The 21,470-nt window shown below is 34.4% G+C and overlaps 1 long non-coding RNA gene across 1 annotated transcript in view; it reads right to left on the reverse strand.

Annotated features, from left to right (window-relative positions):
• Window positions 1-800: 800 nt before the first annotated feature.
• Window positions 801-21,470, reverse strand: part of LOC140700248 (uncharacterized) — a 67,160-nt gene continuing 46,490 nt past the window's right edge. The window contains exon 3 of the long non-coding RNA XR_012078614.1: window positions 801-898. This is a non-coding gene — a long non-coding RNA (uncharacterized lncRNA). The remainder of the gene's footprint in view (window positions 899-21,470) is intronic.

Raw genomic sequence — 21,470 nt, forward strand, 5'->3', positions numbered from 1 at the left:
TATTTATGAACACTAGGTAATACAACTGCAGCATGAACATTTTCAAATCCACGCAGCACGTTAACCAAGGTAGACCGCATGCTAACCCATAAAATGAGTCCCAACACATTTCAAAGGATTGAAAGAACTTCTAAATAAAAAAATAAATGAAGAAGGACTATCCCTAGCAAACACAGAAGATATTTTAGACTTCACAAAAATAAAAACAAGGTACCCAAAGGTACAGGTATCTAGAAACCCCCAAACATGTAGAGCCTAGATAAGACAATTCTAAATAATCCAACGGCCAGAAGGGGAGATCAAAACTGACCCTAGAAAATACACTGGACGGAAGGAAAATGAAAATGCACATAGACAGCTGTCAATGTAGCTGCTAAAGTAATTAAACCAGGAGGACCTTAGACCGAAGTTGCTCTGAGCCTTGTCACCTACATAGCAAACCAAAACCGAAGCAGATTACAGTCCCGTAAATCCTCAACAATGAAATTTAAGAACAACCAGTCACAAACAGCCAATTAGGTTTTCCCAAATAAAGCAACCGCTTAAGCTGGCAGGGAGCCAGATAATCCCCTTGCTTCACCTCTGCACGTGCTCCGTGAACACCTGTCTCAGCGCCCGTCAGAGGAATGCTCCTGACCACGTTCAGTCTGGTGCTGCCCCATGGCAACTGACGTTTGCTCAAATGAACTCTTGAAAATTTTAACGTGTGTCAGTTTACCTTTTAAGTAACAGCTAAGCACAAAGAGAGTAGAGCTTAAATCCAAGAGTGACTTACCCAATGCCCTCAGTAATGACGAGTGAAGAGTGAATTCAGAGTTCAGAGGGTGCCTGGCCTGGGCATCTCACTGCCCGAAGGCCATTAGTGGTCAGCTTAGGATCCCATTCTTCATCAGAAAAACTGTTAAGAAATGATTAAAGAAAACATTTAGGTGATAAGAATAAACTTTAACACTTCCTGAAGTGGACAGTCTCGTTTCTGAGAACTGCAAAATAGGACAGAAGATAGTAGCTTTTATAGGATAAAGAGCAGAGACCAGAAGAGAAAAACAGAAAATACCTGCTTGTCTAACCATATACTCAACCTTATTTGGGGTAAGAAGGAATAATGAAATTAGTATAGAGCCCAGAGATGGCGTAGCATTTGAGGATTGGCTGATGGATATCCTCAGTTTCATGACAAGCAAAGCATTCACAGGGACATGAATTCACAGGGACATGAGAGTTGTCTAAGTCTCTGTTTGCTGATGCAGCATGCTTGGCAGGAGCCTAGAAATTTATTTTAGCATATCCAAGGATAAGGTGTACTTGCAGCCAGCTCATTCGATGAAAGAGATGTTTGCTGGTTTTCCTGGATTATAGGTGGTTCAGTGTCACCAGGTAAGTTGGAACCTACTCTTCAGGGTGCAGGTGAACTGCCAGAGCGTGGCTATGCAGAGAAAGGGGGCCTCCTGTGTGGAAGGTCCAGATCACGTGACATCACATTGTCAGGAAGTCCTGGCAGCCACTACTCAATGAATAGTTGTCAAATGAATAAGTTGTAATGCAAATTTATAGTCCTCAGTTTATTCTGTAAGTATTTATAGAGACTATAAATACCAACACTAATCTAGGTGTTGGACTGCTACCACAGTGAGCACGATAGGGGGATACCTGCTCTCCGTGGAGCTTAGATGCCTGTTGTGGAATTAGACCTCACACAAGTAAGCAGAGTAAGGACATCTGATAGCGGTGATGCCACGTGGGAAGGAGTGTCTAGAGAAGTGGTATTCTTATTTCAAATATGCTGGTGTGGGAGACAACACTAAAAAGTAGATATTTTAATAAAAACCTGAAAACAGGGAGAAAGTAGCCTTTTGCGTGTCAGAAGAAAGACGGGTCCAGGCTGGATAGACAGTAACTGCATACGTGGCAGCCAAGTTAGCACATTCAGGGGTTAGAAGGGAGGCCGCTGTTGCTGGAGCAGAGTCAGCAAGGGCGAGAGATGAGGTCAGAGACATGCTGGACGGAAGGCTGTGTACAGCTTTGTGGGCCATTGTAAATCATTTGGATTTTACTCTGAATGAAGAAGGAATCCACTGGAAGGTTTTAGACGGAGAAGTGACAAAACATACTTCATGTTTTTTAGAAAGATCAGTCTAGCTGCTGTGTTCACATTGGAACTTTGTGGTATAAAAAGCAAGAACAAAGGCAAGGAACCATTTGGGTGGCCAACAGACGTAGTAGATGAAAAAGAAAATAGTTGTTGGGACAAGGAGGGTAGGAACAGGGGAAATAGTGAAATGTGGCCAGATTCTGGGCACTTTTCAATGTGAAAACAATGAAGTTTACTGGTACATTGGACATGGAGTGTGAGAAAAAGTAAGGAATTAAGAACAACTTATAGGTTATGGCTTAAGCATCTGAAAGAATGATGATGTAATTTCTTAAAATGGAGAAGGTTGGAAGAGGTACATTACAATAGAAAGGATGGATGGATTTTATTTTCCTCTTAAATTACAGTTTAATAATTCACAGATAATTATATAGTATTCAAAGATGTATTTTAAATTTCTACTGGATCCTTAAAATTAGTATGCCATCACACTTGGAATAGAATTTTTATTTCTAAATCTTGCCTTTTATATGTTTGATTTTTTTTTCAATCCATATATTTATACATTATATAATGTCACTCCCAAATTTGGACTTTCATAATTTGGTCATGCAGTCAGAGAGCCAAAATTCCAGTTATCATAGTATCGTCATCTTTCTCCTCATAGCAGTGTTTGTGGTTTGTGCAATGGATATTTTATTGAATTTTCCCTTATTTTATATGAATTACTGGAAAATGAAAAAATGAAAGTGTTGATACTAGGCATAAAGAGATGCCTCAAAAACTTAATGCAATTGTGACAAATATGGAATTCATTAAGAAGACTGAATGAAGCAACTCTTTAGTTTCAGACCTATGATTACTAGACTTCTCTGACTGTCTCTGTATGAACTGGTAAAGATTAAATGCTTAATAGAAAACGGGCAAAATAAGAAAACAAATTTAACAAAATAGAATACATTTATAAAAATCAAGCTGTAATGTGGAAGCAACCTAAATATCCATCAACAGATGAATGGATGAAGTAAATGAGGTGTATACATCCAATGGAATTCTACTGGGCCTTTATAAAGAAGGAAATTCTGCAACATGCGACAGTATGGATGAACCTTGAGGGCATGACGCTTAGTGAAATAAGCCAGTCACACGAAAACACATAATGCATGATTCTACTTGTAAGAGGAATCTACAATAGTCCCAACTCATAGAATCAAAGCATGATAAAGTGGTTGCCAGCCGTTGGGGGAAGGGGAAATAAGCAGTTACTAATCAATGGGCATAAAGTTTCAGCAAAACTTTATGAATACACTCTGGAGATCTGCTGTACACCATTGTAACTATAGTTAACAGTAATGTATGGTGAGCATAAAAGTTTGCTAAAAGGGTAGATCTCATGTTAAGTGTTTTTTTCCACAATAAAACATTTTAAAAAAATCTAGCTTTACCCCAATAATCAAATAACAGGTAGATATAATTTAGGACAACACATGACTGAAACTTGGTATGAAGCGTGACATTCTATGATGATCAAGGTTCAGCAAAGTGTCTCAGTAACCCATCAAAAAATCTAGTTTTAAAATTTAATTATAACTTTCTCTTTGTTTTAAATCTTTTATCAGTGGGACTATATTAAACATGTGAATAAAAAAAAGATGATGAAACATTTTAAAGTTCTGTGAAATATTTACAGACTATAAATATTCATGAAAATGTGAAGATTATAAGCAGTTGGCAAATTGGAGAAAATAGGAAATAGCATAAAGTGTAAATTGGCATGAAATTTCTAGGGGAGCAATTTATCAATACATACCAAGTCCTTATTTTTTTCACATCATGTAGCTCAATAATCACATATATATTTATATATATAAATGTTTTGCAAATTTTAGCTATGGTTATTATGGTGCAGTTTATAATGTTTAAAATGAATAATCTGTCTAAAAATGATGACTGAATTTAATTACAATAAAATAACTGTGCTGTAGCAATTTTATAGATTACTACATGTATTTTAAATATCTTTTAGTTATATACCATTGGTGTAAAACTCATTTAAGACAATGTTTAAATAAAAATCATGCTACATACTAAATGTAAAAGGCCATTTTATTTTATAAAATTAGAGATACACATTTATCTATATTGGTTAGACACAAAATACCTAGTTATTATAACTAGATATAACGTATCTATAGAATTATAAATATTCTACTACTTGAAGGCCCAGAAACGCCTTCCATTTGCCAGCTCTCAATAACCACTCTCAAATCTCCCACAATTCTGTCTTTTATGCAATTATTTCCTTGTGAATTTCTATTTTTTCATTATCTAAATATACATCTGTATACACAATAGTTTAGTATTACCCATTTTCTTAACATTTGGTAGTCTCTTCAGCTTCTTAATTTACAGGTGCAAATTCTATTTTTTTTCCTTACATCATATCAAATTGAAAATCACAAGCCATTTAAATTGCAAATTTTTCCCTGTCTGGAGTTTGCTGATTATATGCTCATTTTGCAATTCATATGTTCCACTGCCCTCTGTATTTTCTGCAACTTGGAAGAAAATAGGCCTATCTTAGAATTTTTATTTTTTTCCAAAGATCATACATGATTTTGGTTTTCTAGCTGGTCTCTCTCTTTTTATGCTTAATGCCTTAATCCATTAATTCATTGAGAATTACATTCTCTCTTCTTATTTAGTTATTACCAGGAGTAGTGCCATAAAGTTTCATTTTCCCTCATTTGTAAATTATTAGCGTTTGCTATTTGTTATATTAAGAAGGTATTCATTCTTTTTAACTTAATCATGACAATAATTCATAAAATGTTTTTAAAAAGTACCACTTTATATGGAAAAAACAAAGTACATCCCTGATTCTTCCCTTTATTTTATAGACTTCCAGACAGTTTGTTCCCTCACATCCCCTAAAATAACTAATTAGACTGTATCCTTAGAACTTATGTGTTTAAACATATTTGATGGGTTTCACTTCTTTAGTATCAACTGAGTCCATTTTGAAGCTCAGATTTTCTTATCTTTAGTGATAGCACCGCTTCACATTGGATTCTGTCTCCTCTTGATGTGATCTCGATAACTTTGCAACACCAAGATACCCTGGCTTATTTTGAGTCATTTCCAGCCTCAGAACTGGATCAGCCATTCCTCCAAGAAGCCCTCATTATCTTTAGTGAAAAAAGGTATTTTTAAGTCTACAATTTGAATGCTATGAATGCTTATTTTTACCTGACTTTTTCCTATAGAATTTTGTGGCTGGAACTTAGAGGAAAATAAACATTGTGAAACAATGAATTGAGAACGGATGGATAAAATGCCTAAAGAGTTCATCCTAATTTCCAACTCAAATTTAGGAGGGCAGGACTCCTTAACCTCTTCTACTTTGTATCTCTCACCTTTAGAATTCTGTTTTCATGTTTACACTATTCAATAAATTATTCAATTGCCTTATCCCACATCGTGCTCAAATTTTATTTCCACAAAACAATGCAAATACTTCCAAAACTAAAGCAATTACTGAACACGTCAAAGATTTGCAAATGCATTCTTTTTCCTCAGTTATTCCTAATTTTACTAAATCCACTTTATCCTAGCATATACTACTTCATTCTATATTCTATCCTCATTTAATTTTGGTTTTATATGGTTAGCTATATATCCAAGGCTTATTTTTCATAGGAAAATCTGAGATTTTTCTAAATTTCTTGAATTTTTTAAAAGAAAATTTCTTTCACAATAGCTTTTCTAACTCCACAGAGCTCTGTCATGTCTTCTTTAGTATTTAAAAATATGAGATTCTTCCGGCTCAATTTCCCTCCTCTCCCTTTATCTAGACTTTTTCTTTTCTTCATTTCTATTGTCCTTGTCCTGGTAAGTTTGAATTCAGTTATTCAGTTCTCAGTTTTCTTTTTTCTTTGTTTCCCTTTGGGTGGGAACTTTGTTCTGGAAGGTGGTCATACTTAATCAACCCAAGAATTCAAAGGGACTGGACCGTTCCAGCCCTGTCAGACCTTCCTACGGATTGCTGCACTGACCAACTAAGGATTAGGCAACCCCTCCTCTAACTTTAGCTGCTGTTTTCAAATTGGCTCCTGGTTTGTATCATGTCTTAAGATGCCTGATTATTTCCCTCCATCTGTACGAAGGGTGAGACGATGCAGGGCTTGTAACTGTCGCGTTTTCTCCCCACCCCTCGTATTTGGGTTTGCATTTGCTGGGAAACCTTGTAATCTAATTTTGTTGTAAATGTGGTCCATCGACTTGGGTTTACTATTCAATTGCTCTGTCTGCTTTTTCAGAGGTATCTGAAGAGATTAAACATTATTCTACTGTCATCTTTTCCCCAGCATCCCTTGTTCTTAGATTGAAACCAATTTTTCTTGATGAAGGAATGTGTCCTTAAATAAAAACAATTCTCCTCTCCTTTCAATGTTTCTATTTCAAAATATTAGAAGTACTATAACTGCATTTCGTGTATAAAATAGAACAAACTGTAGCAGAACCTGTGCCAACCAAAGAAATTTAAGTGAAAGCACAAGCCAGAGCTAAACACAGTGCACCAGAAATTGTGTTAACACCAGGCAAGTATCTTTTGGCTCTTTCCACAAAAATCTGCACTGTGGACAAACTGCAATAAACAAGACAGTATTGGTCTGTTTAGTTTCATTTGGAGAGCCAAAGCCTGCGATTTCTCTTCAGCAATAAAATTAGTTGGAATAGTCAAATCTTTTTCGTTTAATGCAGTTTTGCATCAATATATATTTTTTTAAATTACTAAATGTTAGCTAAGAAATCAGTCTGCAGTTATCCCTTCTCTCTACTCCCTTTGGCTTCACTGCTTCTGTCAAAGAGCTTTGCCTTTGGGGATATAAACATATGGTATATTTCACAGTAATTTACTCCAGTGCTTATAAAATCATATTGTATTAGACTCGTTACATTTATTTATCCCCAGCTATTGCATAAGAAGGCTAAACCATATATAATTCTGTATGAGCTACAATTTTATGACAATTAGTTGGGGCAAATATGCTAGGAGGAGTTAACTCATTTGCAAAGTAGTGGGAAAAAATTATTTTACTCTTAATCCTCTAGTTCGAAAAGTTTCAACTATTAAGCAATTAAAAAAATTCAGAGTAGAGTACAAAACCATTCCTGTCTGGATTTGATAAGCTTTCTAGGAAATCCTGGTTAGAATAATGAGGAGTTTTATCAGTTTTTATACATGCCTAAAAATGCATCCTTGTCTACTGGGTTTGATGATTTGAACACAATGTAGTATGGATAATGTATTGCACAGGAGAGCACTTTGGGGTCTGCAGACCTAAGTCCTTGATTTCCTTTTGCTAAATACTACATGCGTGACCTTGAAGAACTACTTATCCCATATATGTCTCAGCTTCCCCCCCCAAAAAAGGAGAATCACAATCACCCTAAATTTAAGAGATTATAAAGACAGATAACTGATAAAATAAATATAAACCAACTTTCTCTCTGCTTGGAATATAATTATCAAAGAAAGTTTGAAAATAAAAAACATCAAAATTTTACATGTCCAAAACAGGACACTGTTCTTCCCTTTCCAACACCCCTCCCACAGTCTTCGTTCAGAGGTGGTAATGAAAATATGTTAAGCACGAAGAGCCTTTATCAGTGGTGTCCTAGTACACTAAAGCTGGGTCTTCTGTCCTCTAGGGAGGCTTTAAAGAGATTTGTGTCAGAAAAGGTAGCTACTAAGTATCTAATTACTAAATCCAATTATTTTTAAAGACTAGCAGTCTTAAAAATGGGTATCTCTGAATTTAGATTAGGGCCTCATTTTATGATAAAGAAACTTTTATTTTCAGAACGTTCTGTTTTCTTTCACGTAAGCATGCGCTAACTTACAGATTGACACTGTATTAACATTTGAAAACAGCCCTTTTACAAAACTTTCTATTATATTTGGAGGAAAATGATAACTCTGTTCAGCTTCTTCCAATGAATGAAAGTATAAATGAAGGAAAATTTTTCTTTGTGTTTGATGAATGTCACATAGTTGATGATAATAACTGTGCATCAGTTTATACTTAGCAGAATGAATCTAAGTATCTACTTTAATAAGAATGTCATTTAGATACACATTTCAAACACAAGTTTGAAAACACTGACTTGCTGAGAATATTTTCATTCAGCAGGACAGACAGAAAAGTCTAAGTCCTACCTGTAGTAAAAACGTTAATGTGTTCTAAGAGATAAAAGGACAATGTCCTTGAAGTATGGAAAGTAAGGGGAGAATAACGGGTTATGGAGAGATGTTGGCAGTCCATGAGGAGTGTTATATCCTGTTTGTACACACACTTTCCTGATATATTAAAGGTTGCATGTGTGTGTAAGCTTTAATAGCTGTAATATAATCAGAAAGTATAGGAATTACCTTTCATATTGCCATTCCCTCACTTCTGCAATTTCCAGAAAGATAGTTAGGCTTGTGGTCTCCTTTGCTGTAGTTAACGTTTAAATTTTCGGGCTTAAAGCAAACTTTGCCTTCGTAACACCTCTCTTTCTACCATTTGCCTTACAGAGGCCTGGGCATACAAAGGGAAGTGGGAAAAGGGTGCTTCTAGTGATGGTGTCAACTGTTCAATTTTTTTTTTAATAATAGGACATTATTTAAGCACTAAGCTAGTATAATATTCATACATCAAGGCAACAGTTAAAACACGAATTTAAAACGCAGTGAAGGGGCAGGGTATAGCTCAAGTGGTAGAGCAAATGCTTAGCATCTACAAGGTCCTGGGTTCAATCCCTAGTACCTTCTCTAAAAATAAATAAACCTAATTACCTCCTCCCCCCAAAATAAATAAAATAAAATAAAATGAAATGAAAAATTACTGAGTTCTATGCAGGTGAGTTATGTAATTTGATACTATTTTTAAAAGGTTATTGTGGGAGGATATAGGTCAAGTGGTAGAGCGCATGCTTAGCGTGCACAAGGTCCTGGGTTCAATCCCCAGTACTTCCTCTAAAAAAAAAAAATAAATGAACCTAGGTAGTTCCTCCCACCAAAAAATAAAAATAAAAAATGGAAAACAAACAAACAAGATTATTTTAAAATATTTTAAATTCTCATAGAAAAAGAATTAGAACGGGAGTTAATTAAGGAGTTTGGTTAAGAGGCTATTACACTGAAAACAGCAAAAGATAAATGCAGTCATTTTTACCATGACAGTGACAAAATGGTTATATTTAAAACACATTTTTGACCTGTGGTTGATGTAGGGGAGTGTCAAACATGACTTCCATTTTTGTATCTAGGGAGACTGCATGGAGATGGTGCCATTACCCAGGATGGTATTATGACCATGAAGGACAGTATTGGTGAAAAGTTTGTTGTGACAATTATTACATGAAAAGCTGTCAAATAGGCATTTGGACGTACAAGTTTAGAGCCCAGAAATATATACTAGAATGAGAAATATAAATCATGCCCTTCATTCAGGAAATGATCATTTTTAAAAGCTGATAGTGTACAAAGTAAAAGTCACAGTCACTATACTGATTGCTATTTAATGGATACAATGATTAATTAGATATGAATTTTCACTAAAATACACATCAAGGACTAGATGCCATTAGCTTTTCTATGGTTCTCATGTCGTATGTAATGTCAATAAAAAAGATATTATCAGATATTCAAGGGTTTTGAAAAAATACCCATGATCCCTCACTGAAAATTTAATCAAGATGTAATTTAAGTGACCAGGAGATGGGCTGAAACAAATCCACATTTGGAAGACATGATGTAATAGAATTGACAGTGAAAAATGAACCCAGTATAACATGAAGATAAGATCAGCAAGACATGCACATAAATAACTAAAATACAGTAAGTAGTATATGTCCCTGGAGAAATGATGTACAAATAAAGTTCAATTTGACATAGGAAATTGAAAATTCTTTCCGCAGCAAAAGCTCGGGGATACCTGAAGAAGGATGTGACTGTAGAATTGGGCTTTATCGGGTAATTAGGATTTGAATAAAGAAACATGGGAGAGAAATGATTTGGTGGTTCAAAAAGACCAGGAAGAGCAGGCGCACTGACGCTGGTTTGCATCTTGTGCAGTTCTCTGGGAGAGGACCCGAGGCACCAAGTGGAGCGCTGGGTGACTCGGCAGGCCTCCTAGACCAGACCATAATGGGTGAGCCTTCGAATTTACATATCATCTCACCACGACTGATGGGTAATCATTCTTTACAGGTTCAACCCAGTAATTTAAAATTACCCAAATAAAAACAAATGCAATCTTGCTTTAAAACATGTCTTGTAAGAATTCAGTGGTAGCTCTCTAACATTCAAGATAGACTGTTCATTTTAAAGTGGGATCCCTTCAGCACTAGATCTGACGATAATGCAATATCCTATAAGGAGAGATACAGGCAAGTAGGGAAATTAAAAAGCAAGAAGTAAATTGAAAATTTTTTAATTTGATTTTCTCCATAAAGAGAATGATTATAAGGCATGATTGCAAGTAACTGTAAAGGAATTATATTTAGTTAACAAGGATTCTTAAAGTGCTCAGCAGATATGAAAATTTACCAAAAAGCATCAGAATTTAGTTTTAAAAAACGGTTTAGTTTTAAATAGTATTATTCTTCAAAATAGTTTGGTTAGTAAATTACTGAATATAAAGTTTTTCTACATGTTTGCAGTGTGTTGTACGCTGCATGTGAGCACGAGACTCTTAGAACGTGTGTGATTTTACAGATCTTTTACCTATTTCAGGTTCATGCTTGCACCAACAAATTCCTAAACACAAAATAAGCAAAATAATTCAATAAATACTTAATGTAAGAGAGTAACAATTATTTTTAATTCATTGTAAATTTCTAAAAATAGCCTTAATTTTAGCTTACTTTCCATGTGTCTTCTATTTCTCAGTGTAATCAAATACTTCCTCTCTGCCTTTTTTCCCTTTTTTTTAACATTTCTTAGAATGGTAGCATAGAATGTAACTATAAGCACATCGTCACAAATCTACAGGAAATTTAAACAGAGCTAAAGAAAATCAAGCAGAAAAGACAGTAAAGATTGCAGCAAAAGTGATGCTAATAAGGAATTTATTTCTCTTTCCTATCTCACCACTACCTATACTAGGCATATTCTTTCACTTTTTGTTCTTTAAAACTGAACTCAGATGGTGTTTTCTCAATAATCTCTCTGTTTTATATTCTTCCAGAATGTGAAATAGAGTCAGGCTATACACTTGCAATCTGGCATCAGATAAACTTCATTTGTGTCTAACCCCTGCAAACCTTCCTTTGTAAATTTAAAGTCACTCAGTCTGTCCTAAGGGGAGAGAGGTGTTTCCCTGCCTCAAGAATTTCTATGAGGATTTAATGAGCTTGTGTATATAAAGAGCTCAGAATTATAATGTGTCCTGCTATAACATTCCTATGTTGTACTAGGATTGCTTCTGCTCTTCGATCCTCATCCTCCGTTTTTTTTCTTAAATACACTCCAGTGAGATTATTCCCCATTTAAAACTTTGAAAACTTCCCTGTCAAGGCCATCGATGACTACTATGGTACTGAACCTCATGTTATTTCTCAGTTCTCATCAAATCAGCACTACTGGACACATTGATCTATTACTCCCTTCCCATGAGAATATTTTAATGGCTGGCTTCCAGGGCCACTCCTCACCACTACTATTTTTCGGTCATCACTGGTCATTCCTCCTTAGTCCCACTTGCTGATTCCTCCTCGTAGCTTCAATCTCTTAAAGATGGAGATACCCAAGGCCCAGGGACCTTTCTTCTCTGTCTGTGCTAAGTCCCATGGTAATCTCATGCAGCCTATATGCTGAAGTCTCCCATATTTGCATCTATTATGAATGCAACATTTGTCTGCTCAATGGCCTACTGAACATCTCTGTTTGGATAGCTAAGAGACATCTCAGACCTGGTCTCCTCGACACCAGTTTCCCCATCCCAATCTGCTCCTGTCTCAGTCTTCCACACACGTTAGTTGATGGCAATTCTATCTTTCTAGGTGCACAGGTCCAAGTCCAGGTGTCTCCTCTGCCTTCTCCCTTTCTCTCACAACCATGTCAAATCCATTCACATACATACAGAACTAGACATTTTGTCACCCCTCCAGTAGTCCCTCTCTGGCTCAAGTCTAGACTGTAGCAAAAGCCTTTTAAAGATCTTCCTAATGCCATCATCTGTTCCTTAGTGCATGTTCTAAATACAGAAGCCAGATGATCCTTTGTAAAATATGCTTATATTAGAGTTCCTTCTTTTTCTCAAAAATTTTACAATGCCTTCCCCATATTATTTAGCACACACAAAAAATGTATTTATAGCATTCTGAAAAATCCCACATACCTGTTCCTTACTTCTTTGATGTACACCCCTACAGACTTCTTATCTTACATATCGTTTTAGCTATAATGGCTTTCTTGATGAATTTTGCGCTTACCAATTAGGCTTTCTACCCCAGGGCCTTTGCACTTGCTCTCCTCAGTCCATGATGTTCTCCTTTCACAAATTCACAGGCTAGCTCCTTCATCTACTTTAACCCTTTGCTCAAATATACTTTTTAAATAAAGAGGTCCTTCATGGCTACCCTATTTCAATCTGCTGTACTCCTTACTTTCCCTCCTTGCTTTATTTTCTTAAAGATTAGGTGACATGTGTTGTCAAATTTTAAAAGTCTACCTAAATATCTATAGAACATTTACTATTTTATCATAAACATATGGAGAAATTCTTAGTCATATTTCTTTAAAAACTGCAGGATCATCATTCTTTTTTAATATTAGATGGTTATTTTAAAAATATTTAGAAAATCGATAAGCTGAACATCTGGCTTTTATTGCATAATGACTAAATGCAATTCTACAGATTAATTCCAATATGATCCAATAATGACTACAATAATGAAAATTAGTATATTTGATAATATTAATATATTCTTATAATTTAACTCCCCTTCTATACTTGTTCTATAAATAATACTGCTTTTCCCCTTCCTCTAAAATGAAAAATTATCTTTATTTTTACAATCAGTATACTTTAATCTTACTTATCCTTCACTCTCTGAGGTTTCTACACGGTTTATTTTTGTTTATTATGTTTTCAAATCCCCTCTGTGGTGGTCTTCCTAATAAACTGTGGTTTGCTTAAATATAATACTTAAAATCCATGTATAATTGTTCCTAAGCAAATGCTTAACTTAAGAATAATCTTTCAAACTCAACAGTGTTCTCAGGAATACCTGATAAATTTCTAGCAGATGATCATGAGCTATTCATTTGGTCTAAAAGGCAATTTTCCATTCTTTCTTTTTTTTCAGCTCTTAAATACATATTAATAATTAATAAAATAAAAATGGTCAAAGGATTCTATATGATACAGAGTGTTACAGTGGATTCTGGGTCTAAGTCAGTCCTAGGATTTACCATTCTCACTTATAATATTAGGATCATATGGTAACATGTACCATGTACACAGTTAGAAAGACTGGCTCTTAAAAATGGTGTTTCCCAATCAACAAAGTGAAATAAGGCAGGAAAAAAAAATTAGCATAAAGGGCATAATTAACCAAACGAATGAAAGACTGTAAAGCTAGGAAATGTAATAGAATAAACACTTAGGCACACAATCAAAAACTGACTTGATTTAGCCAGTTTCTGTAGAAAATAGCCCAAAGATACAGATTTCCACTTTTATTCTAATTTAGAGCATTCTTAAAGCAATACTTCCAGAACAAATTGGGTAACACCCTTCTTGCTTGAGAGACGTGTCAAGAAATAAAGCTTTTGGTATTGGTACCAAAACAGACATTTAGACCAATGGAACAGAATAGAGAGCCCAGAAATGAACCCACAAACTTTTGGCCAACTCATCTTTGACAAAGGAGGCAAGAATATACAATGGAATAAAGACAGTCTCTTCAGCAAATGGTGTTGGGAAAACTGGACAGCAGCATGTAAAACAATGAAGCTAGAACACACCCTTACACCATATACAAAAATCAACTCAAAATGGATTAAGGACTTAAACATAAGACAAGATACAATAAACCTCCTAGAGGAAAACATAGGCAAAACATTATCTGACATACATTTCAAAAATTTTCTCCTAGAAGAAATAAAAGCAAGAATAAACAAATGGGACCTAATGAAACTTACAAGCTTCTGCACAGCAAAGGAAACCAGAAATAAAACAAGAAGAAAACCTATGGAATGGGAGAAAATTTTTGCAAGTGAAACCGACAAAGGCTTGATCTCCAAAATATATAAGCAGCTCATACGACTCAATAAGAAAAAAATAAACAACCCAATCCAAAAATGGGCAGAAGACCTAAACAAGCAATTCTCCAAGGAAGACATACAAATGATCAAAAAGCACATGAAAAAATGCTCAATATCACTAGTTATCAGAGAAATGCAAATCAAAACTACAATGAGGTATCACCTCACACCAGTCAGAATGGCCGTCATTCAAAAATCCAAAAATGACAAATGCTGGAGAGGCTGTGGAGAAAGGGGAACCCTCCTACACTGCTGGTCGGAATGCAGTTTGGTGCAGCCACTATGGAAAACAGTGTGGAGATTCCTCAAAAGACTAGGGATAGACTTACCATATGACCCAGGAATCCCACTCCTGGGCTTGTATCCAGAAGGAAATCTACTTCAGGATGACACCTGCACCCCAATGTTCATAGCAGCACTATTTACAATAGCCAAAACATGGAAACAGCCTAAATGTCTATCAACAGGTGACTGGATAAAGAAGAAGTGGTATATTTATACAATGGAATACTACTCAGCCATAAAAACCGACAACATAATGCCATTTGCAGCAACATGGATGCTCCTGGAGAATGTCATTCTAAGTGAAGTAAGCCAAAAAGAGAAAGAAAAATACCATACGAGATCGCTCATATGTGGAATCTAAAAAACAAACACAAAAACAAACAAACAAACAAAAACAAAGCATAAATACAGGACAGAAATAGACTCATGGACAGAGAATACAGACTTGTGGTTACCAGGGGGGTAGAGGGTGGGAAGGGATAGACTGGGATTTCAAAATAGATAAACAAGATTACACTGTATAGCACAGGGAAATATACACAAAATGTTATGATAACTCACAGAAAAAAAAATGTGACAATGAGTGTGTATATGTCCAGGAATGACTGAAAAATTGTGCTGAACACTGGAATTTGACACAACATTGTAAAATGATTATAAATCAATAAAAAATTAAAAAACAAAAACAAAAACAAAACAAAAGAAATAAAGCTTTTTAGTCCCATTGATAAAAATTCCGCATATATCTAATATATTTTAATTTTGTCAGCAAATATTTTTCTCATTCCATATATCAGAAAGAGATTTTTCCCCCTTAGATATGCACATTTAATAACTATGTTTGTATGTTTTCCTTAAATACAGCAAACATCCCTGTCTACGAAAACCATTTTCAAACTCTTCTGGCTTGATGAATAATTTTTGTCTAGTTATTGCTCTTCAAGAATAACATTTAATTTAAACAATGTGTTCAACAATACTGACGAATCTAAGATAGTCTTCTAGGAAGTCTTATCCCGTTGCCCTCCTGTAGTTTTAGCTCAATAAACTCCAAAAATAAAATTTCAAGTAATAGTAGATAGATGCTGAGTAACTCCTAAATAATACTTCAGTGCTCACCAGGCCTTATAGTAAATCTGAATATAGGGATGATTCCCTGCTGATGCCAGAGACCCACCAGAGCCACTATGTTATTAGTTACACTAGGAAGCCTTGCAAAGTGCATGACTACTGAACCTGGAAATACTCTGAAATGTCACGGACCAAACCTCCATCACTAGAGAGACTCTACAGAGACCTATACAGATATTTTAAGTTGGACTGACATTTCTACTTCCTGAAAAACTTTAACATTCAAGAAGCTAATATTCTCTGGATCTATGGTTTATTTCTTCCTGTGTTATATAAGTATTATCTCTTTGTAACATTCTTAAATAGACACTGTAAATTGTGTTTAATTCAAGGGGTTTATGTATTACATATGAATACAGGGCACTAAACTATGTAGGTTTTAAACAACTTAGAAAAAAAAGTCGTTATATTTTTCAAGATGTTTAAGACATGCACAGATCCTAAGCACTGACTAAAAAATAAATAAGTATTTATTTAATAAAATAAGTGTTTAATTTGAGGATGATGAGAAACTCACTAAAATGCAAAACTGCAGGAATATTACTATAGAGACTATAAAACTTTAAATGTTCACATTTATTAGAGTTGCTAATCAGGAAAAAATATAAAATTCAACCTAATTAAAAAGAATAATAGGGCTATGCTTTAAACAGTAAATGGTGAATTGATAGTATAGGCAACGATCTATGTAACTGAAATGAAATCAGAAAAACCCTCCACTCTTATTCCCAAACTTTTAAGCATTTTGAACGATGAATATTTTGTTCGGCTTTTGAGAGAACTGCATAAATTATCCACTAACTATGTGTAGACACGGCCTTAAAACCAGTAAGAAAATTGAAAAAATGATGTGAACATTATTTTAATATGAAACTAACTTCCATATGAAAAAATTTCTAGGTGTATTTGGATGGCTTTGGTGGATTATGACAACTCCACACTTTCTGGACATTCACATCACTTTACCCTTGATGGCACAATTTCAGAATTTTAGGAGGCACACAGAATACTAATTCCCTTAGAAGAAGCCAAAATAAATATATACATATATATAATATCTTACTATATATTTAATAATATAAATATATATATTTTCACATCTTTCTTTTTTTGTTGTTTTAATGTAATTATGAAAATGTTTTTGCACCGTACAATAGGATAATCACAAGCCACATGTAGCTATCGAGCCGTTAAAATGTGCCTAGTGCCCTGAGGAACCAAATTTTAACTTTCATTTAATTGTAATTAACTTAAAATTAAATTTAGGTAGTTAATGTAGCTTGCAGATACCTTACTGGACAGTGGAGTTCTATAGGAAAAAGTTTTATTACACAAAGTGCTACTCTGAAGAAACATTTTAGGGGGCAGATAAAAGGTATACACATTTTCAAGGAAGTTAAAAGAGATGTAGAAACCTCTGCTTTGTTTTATAGGTTCATAACAACAAATTAAAAATGAGAAGATGGCAGTGGTTAAAGCTAAAGACATATACTGATTACTTAGAAAATTGGAAAAAGTGGGCTCAGAATTTCCTGATGCAAAGAGAGTAAGAGAAGGTAGTAGATTTCATAACATGTAGATGATTAATAATTCTACATTATTAGTAGTTTTAGAGATGTTATAAAGCATTACAAAAGGGCTTATATCTCAGAATCTGAAAGTTCACAAGATGCAAGTACATGAAATGTGAAAATCTGAGTTACTTCGAAAATACAAGGCAGTGTGTTCTCTCCTTGAGTTGTCTACGAAAACCCTGTTTGTTACACCAGGCAGGTAGAAAGTACAAGCCACGGAAAGGGGAATGCTGTTTTTAATTAGTACATAAATCTGAAGTTAATATTCAGACTTCAATAGTTTTATTGAGATTAAAATTTTGTTTTCCTTCACCCTCATAAATTTAGCAAATGATTTATGGTAATAAAGATAAAATCACAAACATAGCTGTTAAATTATTCTGCTTTCTCCTGAGGACTTCCTGAAAAATTAAGCTGACACTAATACAGACAATGTTTCTTAATTATGTGAAAATGTGTATAGAAAATACTTGTAAAGTTCTTATCTAACTAGTAGGGAATTCTTCAATATAAAATTAAATTTATTGTTTTTTTTGCTTTGTTTTACATTCAAGTAATTACCAATGAGTTTGTTTTAGGATCTCTAAAAAAACCAGTGTGTTTTATATTTAGAATTAAGACATAAATATTTGAGATGAATCTAGCTAAGAGTGAAATCTAGGGACTATGTCCAACTTCCAGAAATTATCCTCTAATGTTGTGCATTTATATTAATTATAAGTCCATAAAATCTTGTCCTGAGCTTTGAAAGTTTACTAAAAGATATTGAAGATGAAGAGCTAAATATTTTATCATATTTGAATGTTTATGTAGCTTTTCCACTTAGGAAAGCATTTCCCTATAGATTAATGCTGTGTATTTCACTGTTTACTGTATATGTCTCCGGAACCACTAGCAAGAGTTACAGAGGAAACCCACTGTGATGTAATACTCAGTTACTCCTTGCTTATGCACCAGTGTACCCTTTTGTCCTGTGTTTAGACAGTGCTGCCATTTGTGAGTGTGTGTGTGTGTGTGTGTGAGAGTGTGTCTACATGACAAAACAAAACAATCTATTTAAAGGCTAGGGAAGGGAAATTAGTTGTCTTTTCTGTTGTGCCAGTTCAATGAACATTTCAAAATAAGTGCTTATGGAGAAAGTGAGTAAGATGTTACAGGCAAATCCTTTTTTTCTGCATTGTGTATGATAATAATAAAAATTAGATCCTGTGTTAAATCATGTACATTCTGTTGGGTTTGTTCACCCTAATATATTCCATAAGTAAGCATAACTAAGCCAACTTTCTGGAAATAATACTGATGATCTCATTTGCTCTTATAGGCCCAGTATTTTGAGTACAAAAGTTCGGGAAAGGTCCAACCAGTCCACATAACATATATCTTTTATATTATCTAAAGGGATTTTTTAAATTAAGAATATTTTGTAGGAACTTCTAAAATGGTTTCATTATGTACAATTTGATACATATACATATGAACAATAAATGTCACATAATGGTAGTAAATATAGAAACACCCATGAATCTACCATCCAACTTAAGTAGCAAGCACTGCAAAAAATGCCTATCTGCTCCTTCCCTACATCATCCTCTCCTCCTCCCTCCCATTGGAAACCACTATCCTGAATTATGAGATGATTCTCTTTTTTTTTTAAATAATTTTATCACATATGATAAAAAATAAAATGCTTTAGAAGTGCTAAATACCCGTATAACACACTAAAATCAGACAGAATTGGATTCATATCTTACTTATTTGTTTTTGTTTTAGTTTTTCTTACTGTTGTTTCATATTATCTCTGTAGCTTTAACATTTTTGTTCTGAACTTAAAAAAACTAAATAAAAAGGTGTCGGAGGTATTGTTAATACCTTCCTTGCAGAGTTTTCAAGAAGACTGAACGAATCTAAGAAGATTAAGAGGTATCTAAAGTGCTCAAAGCAATGCTTGGTGCATACTGAATGTTTTTTTTAATCGTTTTTATTATGATGATTAATATTATTATCATTATTTTATGTTGCTGTATATGTGTAATTCTTGCTTATGATTTAATAACTGTAATTCTGGCTTATGATTTAATGACTGTTTAATCAATCAACATTGTTCAATCCAAAGTCTTGGCTTAGTTCTCAGTTGATATTTTTGCTGTTAAACAAATTACTCTTTTAATTAAAATTGTTTTTTCCATGCTTGTTAAGAAAATAATTATGAAACCCATAATTCTATATCAATTCATATAGTCAGTGCCCTCATGCTCCTGTAGATGGTCAAAATAAACCGAATGCCATGGAAAATTACATCAGAATCGACTCTATTCCTGTCCAAGCATACCATATCCCACTCCAATAACTACATAAAGTGAAACATGCATGTGCTGACCCTTTCATGACTTTTTACAAATTTCAATAACTTACAATTACCACTTTTCTTTTGTGAGAAAATTGGAATAAAGTCCCTTATTATTCTAAATTGTCTTCTCCAATAATATGTATATATTATAGATTTTAGATATTTTTTATTTTAAATACACACACCATATAGTTTTCAATTACATAATTAATAGGTATGTCATAATGCTAAACAAACTGATAGGTTTCCTTTGACATTCTATGGCATTCCATGTTCTTGCAATGTTTTACTATATATGTTATGTGGAAAAGGAAAATTATATATATTTTGACAATTTCCTATTCTCCTTGGGTTGTAGCTTAGCAGGGAAGATGCCATCATTTCTTCTGTTCTTTTTGTCACACGTGTCATTTTAAAAGATACGGTGCTTGTAATGGCTTTGAAGAAATTACTGCCCTTAAGAATTCTACTGTATTATTAATACGTTACTCAACCACCAGTACTTTTCAAACACTCTTGCTGAAATAGGCAGTATTTCCTCCATCATCTCCCTCCACCCCTTTGTTTTGTTCTATTAAAAAAAAAAATCCAAGGGAACAGATAGACTGCTTTAGAAATACTATCTATTTTCACATTAAGACAGAAACAGTGTGGTTCCCTGGTGGCCTAGTGGCTAGGATTCGGAGCTTTCAAATTAAGACAGAAACAAACACAAATGTACATTTTTAAGACGCCCTAATAACATCACAACAAGGCTGTATATAATAGTGACTGCGTTATATACTATAAAGATATTATAAATAAAATATTTAGGGTAGGGGAATTTTCCGAATTTAAAAGTAACGGAACTCCCAAAGGAGAGTATCAGTAGATTTCCAGGATAAAACATCACAACTTCGAATGTAAGAAAACCACAATTAAAGCACAAATAACTATGCATCAAAATATTTAAAATAGACCCTGTCTATATCATTAAAGTTTAAATGCCTCAGACAATTAGAAGGAAATACTAATTGATAATAGGTAAATGAGAACACTGTGCATTGACAATTCACAAAAGAAGAGAACAGCGATGATACTGTTAGCTCCAAATATTCAGAATCCATCTGAACATGAAGCAGCTGATAAAATTATAATATTAACAATTTTTTTTTCATTTGTAATTCACTAATACAATCCTGTGGGGGAAGATATGAACTCAGAGGTTCAAGAGATCGGTGTACACTTTTGTAGTTACATCGTAGTAGCGCTTTAAAAATGTAGACTCTACAGCACAACAAAAATCTAACTTTTTCTCCACTATGTGTGCCTGTTGCCCTTTAAGAACTTTTTATGATCTGCTTTTCAGTGGTGTCCTGAAGAAGGTCTTTTTCTTGGATTTCAGGGTAACCTTACCATCTCTGCTATTAATTAACCTTTCTTCCTCTGCCCTGGTTACCATTCAGCGTGCATGTTTGTCTTTCTTTGTTCTATCTGAGCTGTCTATGAAAGTAGCCGAGGAACCAAGCCTCTCTCAGCAAAAGGGCACCGACTCTTTTTACAGCCTACTCCTTGGTTCATGGATTCTCAGTGGCCAATTTAGGACCATAATTGTGTTGATATGTCACCACAGACTAGTCTCAGGGGTCTGCCCTCAATTCCTTACTCCCTTGCAGAATCCTAAATACCAATTCTCGTCCCTTTACCATTTAAGCTTTCAAGTAAACAACTTCAAGACAC

The sequence above is a fragment of the Vicugna pacos genome, chromosome 12 (assembly GCF_048564905.1).
Source record: "Vicugna pacos chromosome 12, VicPac4, whole genome shotgun sequence".
Classification (NCBI taxonomy): domain Eukaryota; kingdom Metazoa; phylum Chordata; class Mammalia; order Artiodactyla; family Camelidae; genus Vicugna; species Vicugna pacos.